Source organism: Notothenia rossii, assembly GCF_949606895.1.
Source record: "Notothenia rossii genome assembly, chromosome: 9".
Classification (NCBI taxonomy): domain Eukaryota; kingdom Metazoa; phylum Chordata; class Actinopteri; order Perciformes; family Nototheniidae; genus Notothenia; species Notothenia rossii.
Genome location: NC_136907.1, coordinates 18313521 through 18320258, shown reverse-complemented (window position 1 = coordinate 18320258; position 6738 = coordinate 18313521). Strand labels below are relative to the sequence as shown.

Genomic DNA, 6738 nt, shown 5'->3' with positions numbered 1-6738 from the left:
TCTTTTCCATGTGGAAAATGGCAGCTGCATATTCTGCTTTTCTCGTTTGGCTCCCTGTCTGCTCATCTACAATGAGACAATTATATAATTAATTACTAATAATCATTTAAACCCGTTATTACCAATATTTCACAAATTCTTCATGTAAACTTAAGAGCACAGCTGTATGTTGAGTATGTCAGCTTTGTTTGGTTCATCTTACTGGGGGGGCAGCCACATGGATGTCGGTGCAGTCCACAATAATTTTGCAGTTGAAGGCATAATGAATTTATTATTGACTAAGAATGAAGCACAACTTCATGTCATACAATACATTGACTTTATTTGTAATTGTGTAAAAAAATATGAATATTGATTAGCAAGCAGGACCTGCAGGAACAGAGAATGGTGATGGATGGAGCTGGGAAGAGAGAAGAATAAAGAAAACAGATCAACTTTATTATCGGATATTAAAAATTCAATTTCAAAACAAGTTGCCGCTCCTACAGTTTTCTAGTATGTAAAGATGATTTCACATGACCAATGCAAAATATCACACTCAATACATGTGTATCTCACGGGGGTGCATTGTGCCTTTGATGTAAATAATATACCATAACCAAATACTATTACGTACAGTGGAAATCAGGTTGCCAGAGCAGGTCAGTCCAGTGTGCATGTTCCTCAGGGTCTCGGCAGTTACAGGTGAGGTAAAGAAAATAAGAGAAAAAGGTCAGTAACAACACTTTAAAGTAACAACACTGAATAATTATCTATTTTAATAATTTTCTCTCAGTAATCACTCAACTACTGTCTTTCCAACAAACAGATTGACTCACTCTCACTATCATCACAATGAAACACGTCCAGAAGAATGTCATGCAAAGCTGCCTGCCTTCCTTCCTTCGACTCTCCCTGAACTGCCTGATCTTTTAATGTTCAATGTTAACCATTTGTGCAGATAGCATTAAGTAGAAAATATGCTAATGTGGCGTTAGCCTACCTCCCGCCCCCTTAGCACCTGGTGGAGGGGGCGATAGGCTACTCTTTAAATGTTTCACAAAATACTTACCATCATGACTACTCTTACTGTTTAACATTTTGGTTTGATTCATGTTAAGGCTAATACAAATGACAAGGCTAAGTAATGTAATGTAATGCTAACTAACATGCTCGCTACTAGCTAGGTAGCTAACTTGACTATGTTCCATGCAAAACATGTATATTACCTGATATGTTTGGTCCAACGACTCCTGGTCCTTTCATAACACGGGAAGCGATAGAACGAGCAAGTGGTATGATCACTTTTGTGATTACAACCTGGTACAAAGCAGACAGGCATCTTGTAAAAGTGAATTTATTGGAGCAACCTCTTATATTTATTGGAGGGAATAAATCAGTCTTCTTCTTCTTCTTCTTCTTCTTCTTTGCTTTGCGAGTCGCAACCAGTCTTGGAGCATTATCGCCTATGACATCACTTACGCGACCCAGAATGCATTTGGGATTTGTAGTCTTTCTAGTTGCGTATTTTTCATAGTCTTATATTTCAACAGTTTTACGACAAACTGTGGCTTTTTTTACATGGAAATTATTGTTTAAGATTTACAAACATCATATGTGTCATTCGTGGCACAATTCAAACGGGATCAAAAGATAACTTTTCTCTCTCCATTGACTTTAATGTATAATTTTCCGCTTCTGGGGTCCCATGGAGGCTCCCAGAAGGGGAGGGACTTCGCCTCTCTATAGAGAACCGCAGTGACGCGTCATAAAACCCGGAAGTAAACTTCTTCCATGGTGCACAGCAGCTAACCGGTTATGGCTAGAAAGGATCCGTCTAATGTAAATATGACGTCACGTTCTCGTTCTAACTCTCGTTGTAATCGGAGCGGCTCGGCTGTAATCGGAAAGGGTCGGGGTGGGCGGGACGCGGGAAGATCGCGGGAACATCGAGAAGAGACGTCGTTCTAACTCTCGTTGTAATAAGAGCAGTGGTAACGACTCAAAGTCCTCAAGAGATAGGAAACGACAGCAGTGTGGGACCTTATTGCGGGAAATTACTGAGCACACATACCACCTACAGGATGAGACGTTCATGTGTACAGTGATATCAAGACTAAATGATCTTTTGGAGGACGTAAAGCAACACACCCCACATGACAGTAGTCTTCCTCTCACCTTCACGCCCCCCCAAACGCAAAAGGCAGAAGAGGACCATAACACCTCTCAGTACCAGCCATCGTAGACACCCTTTTTCAGGCCGGGTGGGTCATAAAGCTGAGGTCATGAGATCCAACTACAGAGTGGACAGCTTGAACAAGATTTTAAAAGCTAAGTCCCCAGAGTCTAATGCGGGAGGAGCAGGCAGGGGTACGAAGAGGAGGATAGATGCTTTAGGTAAGAACAAAGTATATTTACTTTTGCCATCTCCTCTATATTCACAAAACACAGCCAATCATCCATTCCAATCCTATGTGACATGGCACAGTTCATTTCACTCCAATAGAAACTGATATAAAAGAGACCATTAGTCTTCTCATTGTGCTTATTGCTGTGGATAGGTGTTAACTATTGTTGTTGTATTGTATCATATCAAAAGTTGTTTTCATCCAAGGCACCACCGCCAGGTGAATGTTGGAAGCTTGGAGATGAATGGAGCCGTAAAGAGGTGGTAAGTAAAACAACGTTTTTAATCCATTGCATGTGATTGATGTAGTTATAAAAAGAATATCATAAGCTGTCATTAAAGTCTAAATATCTAACAGCAAAAGGAGGAGAGGAGATGAGGAGAACAGAGGAGAGGAGACAGCAAAAGGAGGAGAGTATGAGGAGAGGAGAACAGGAGAGGAGAGGATACAGCAAAAGGAGGATAGTCTGAGGAGAAGATGAGGAGAGGAGAACAGAGGAAACAGGGAAAGCAGAGTACAGAGCAGAGTTGAAAGAGAAGTTGAAAGCAGAGCAAACAGTAGCAGGAGAAGTAGAGCAAATGTAAAAGTAACTTTGAAAAGTATCAGCAAGAAGATCAGAGTTGCATAATGTTATTTTGTTTTATTCGTTACTGTTATATTAATGTTGTATGTTCATTTTTGTACATAGGATAGTAAAGATGATCTTAACCTTGAACTTGATTCATGACCTCATTTCATTATTAAAACCTTAATATCAAATTACAGACTGGATTCAAATTAGAATCTCCAAATGTGTTGATGTAATGTTTGTGATAAACTGAAGGATAAAGTGTTCCTTTATGTGTTGAGAAAATTCCCCTCCCTCTTAAGCCAAGTAAGGTGTTTAAAAAGCCTCTTGGATCAGCTGGAAAATACATCATCACAAAGCTGAAAACAGCTGTTTCACTTTACTTTTGAAAGATACGACAGAGACAAAGCGACATATATATGATGATATTATAGAATATGGTGCATTGCTGCAGATTAAACTACCCAACGGGATATAAAAGAGGTAAACACATCTACAGCAGTAACATGCGACATACATTTTATTGCACCAGGAGCTATCTTGGGACTTTTACTGCAACAACGTTGACTTGCCTGTGAATACAAAATAAACCATAGTGTTGCTGATCTACAGTGTTGTCATTCTTCTTTCAACAGCAAGACCGCTAACAAGTATTTACATATTTAATATAGTTTAGTTTCTCGCCAACCCAAACGTAAACATTCAGCCACGTGACTGCGCTTCCGAGCCGCTCCGATTACAACCGAGCCGCTCCGATTACAACGAGAGTTAGAACGAGAACGTGACGTCATATTTACATTAGACGGATCCTTTCTAGCCATAACCCAGCTAACCTGCCTGCGGGTTATGGCTAGAAAGGATCCGTCTTGTGTAAAACTCTCGCGAGAGTTTGGCTGAATGTTTACGTTTGGCAGGCAGCCTTTCAGTAACGATCGTTAACATCAGTTGGCCACAGCAAATGATGGCGAGAAGCTAAACTATCTATTAATTATGTCAATGACAGGGAGTGTGATTGTTGAAATAGGGTGTTAGCGGTCTTGTTGGTGTTCAAAGAAGAATGACAAAACTGTAGATCACCAACACTATGGTTTATTTTGTATTCACAGGCAAGTCAACGTTGTCGCAGTAAAAGTCCCAAGATAGCTCCTGGTGCAATAAAATGTTCCCTTGCAGTGTTTTACTATTAAGTCTGATGTTTCTCTATTAATATTGCTGCTGCATTAATGTGTATGTTGCATCATGTTATCATCAGTGCTTGAATTGGAATAAAAAAGGTGCCAGTACTCTAAATCAGCAACAAGTATTTGGCACAAAGTCATAGTATATCCTATAATGCTGGTGGGTTTGTCTCTTTACTGTATATTTTAGAAAGGCTCACTGTACTTAAACAAAATGACTCAGGGTGCATCTGAGATTAGAGGGGGTGCGGTGGTAAAGTGCTATTTTTATAAGTGGGGAGTGGACCTGACACCCTCTAGTCTAGGAGGGTCCGGGGGCATGCTCCCCCGGTAACATTTTTTTTTAAATATTGAAGTTAGAGGCATCAATCTGGAGCACTTTGAGAGCAAAATGAAGAGACAACTGTAAACAGATTTACTTTTTCTTTATGGATATAAAAGAAAGTAAAGCTTGACTCCTACTGGCTGGTTAAATGACTCCTCGTCCCTGAGGCCACTACCAGTTTTTTGTGCCATTTTGCTGGATTTATTTGTCAATAGCGTTGCTGCACAAAGTGATAGCCCTCTAGTTTAAATCTACTACCCCAAAAGAAACATATGGAGATGGGTTACTATTTAAAAAAAATTGCAAATCTATTTGGGAACAGTGGGGCCGGGCCTCAAATCCTATAGGGGGGTCCGGGGGCATGCTCCCCCGGTAAGATTTTTTTTAAATGTTGGAGTTAAATGCATCAATCTGGTGCATTTTGAGGGGGAAATAAAGAGACTACACCCATATGAAACAAAAATGTATACATTTAAATAATCATAAAATCATAAGTACATGGCCATAACCAATAACATACAATATCCAATAAGAAAAAACATTGAAACTTGTTTATTTATTTGTTTTTGGTTCATTTATAGTTCTGAGTGTGTCTGGGCTCCTGAATCGGCCTCTCCTGTCTCCCTCCTCTCCCCCCTGCTCCTCTTTGAGGCAACAGCAAAGACTAGTTTTAGCTCTCAACAAGTTTATCTTACCTTTTTTCACCTAGTTAACATTTTGTTTGTATTATTCATGTATATTTTACTAATCACTACCCCCTCAAATGGAAATGTGTTTACATAAATGGTGACCGAACCGTTTGAGACCCACTGAGATAACTTAAACTAAGTGAACTATCTAAAGACTCAGAGAGTAATTTACCTCACCAGAGCTGTAGTTTTCAGCCTCTCAGTCTGACAGCAAAGGACTTTCCCTCCACCTTGTTGTTGAAACAGCTCCTTATATCCGTTAGCGCAGCTAGCTAGCACCAGATGCTAACAACAATACACGTAACCGGTGCGCGCGCTTTCTCGCTCGCTCGCGCCACACATACACCAACACACACCCTCCCGAGCTTGAATGACACACAGAGACCAATCGAGGGCATTAGTATGATCTGTATGAAAGTGGCAATGTCGGCAGGCCACGTCATGTAGACAGCCAGTCACCCTCTGTGAGGCAGAGTCAGACCCACATTTGCGCTGCGTTGCGTTTACAATATATACGTATATTGCCGGTGGCTGAGTACCGGCATTTTACTGAGTACCGGTAAGAAGTGCCGGTACCACATTGGTAAAAATCAGAAGTGCCGGTACTGCGTACCGGTGAGTACCGGCCCAATTCAAGCACTGGTTATCATGCATCATGTTGTTGGTAGATGTGTTTCCGAGCCGCTCCGATTACAACGAGAGTTACAACGAGAACGTGACGTCATATTTACACTAGACCTTTCTAGCCATAACCCTGCCTGCGAGCCTTCGCTCAGGTCACATTTACACACGGCGCGGCTGAAGCCCGCGAAAACGGCATCGATAGTTGCCGACCGTTTAGTATTTTTAAAATACCGTTACTATGTCAAACATGCTCAAAACTTTCTGACACACTCTCTTAAACACCTCTAACATTATATCTCATTTATACAAGTTAACATCGATCATTTGTATCATGTACTGACCTGTAGAAAACAGAAAAGTGCAGATGATCGTCTGGATTGCTTCAGAGGAGGGGGCGGAAGTGTCCCCCGCTAAAATAACCCAGGCTCACCTGCCAAAGGTTCCACCTTGGCGCTACTTACTATTGCTGTTTCTCAAACAGTAGAGATAAACCATAAAATGATATGAATGTAACCAAAAATAAATACAGATAATGTTGAGCTTTTCAAACCTATAAATTCACTGTTCATCAAAAATAAATACAAGTAAATACACAAATAATTGTACAATTTTTGGGGTGAACCACATGTAACTTACTCATTGAAGACAGGCTGTTTCTCAATGTTGAGTAAAGCTGCTGCAGAGCCACTGGTTGCGTTTGGATAGTTTAAAAATCAGCCCCTAAGTTCTAACCCTATCTCCTATTCCTTGACCTCTGAGTGAAACGTCACGGGGTTAAGGGATAGTGGATAGGAGAATTCAAAAGGATTTAGGAGACGAGACTGCGGTACTTAGAGAATCCGAATGCACTTTCACTATCCGACGTGTTTATGATAGGCCAGCGGACGTCATTTTGTGCGTCTGCTGCTGTGGGAAAACTATGGAAACTACAGTTTTCTATACAGCGGACTACAACATGGATGTATAA

At 40.7% G+C, this 6738-nt stretch overlaps 1 long non-coding RNA gene across 2 annotated transcripts; it reads right to left on the bottom strand.

The window, feature by feature from the left end:
* Window positions 1-296: 296 nt before the first annotated feature.
* On the bottom strand, window positions 297-6162 carry LOC307017779. Of its 2 annotated transcripts, XR_013802250.1 has the most exons (3): window positions 6113-6162; window positions 617-1299; window positions 297-400 (listed from the first exon to the last, which is right to left on the bottom strand). It is a non-coding gene; the product is annotated as an uncharacterized lncRNA (long non-coding RNA). The 2 variants fall into 2 exon arrangements; XR_013802251.1 differs by lacking the exon at window positions 6113-6162 and having other exon boundaries at window positions 617-3717.
* Window positions 6163-6738: the final 576 nt, after the last annotated feature.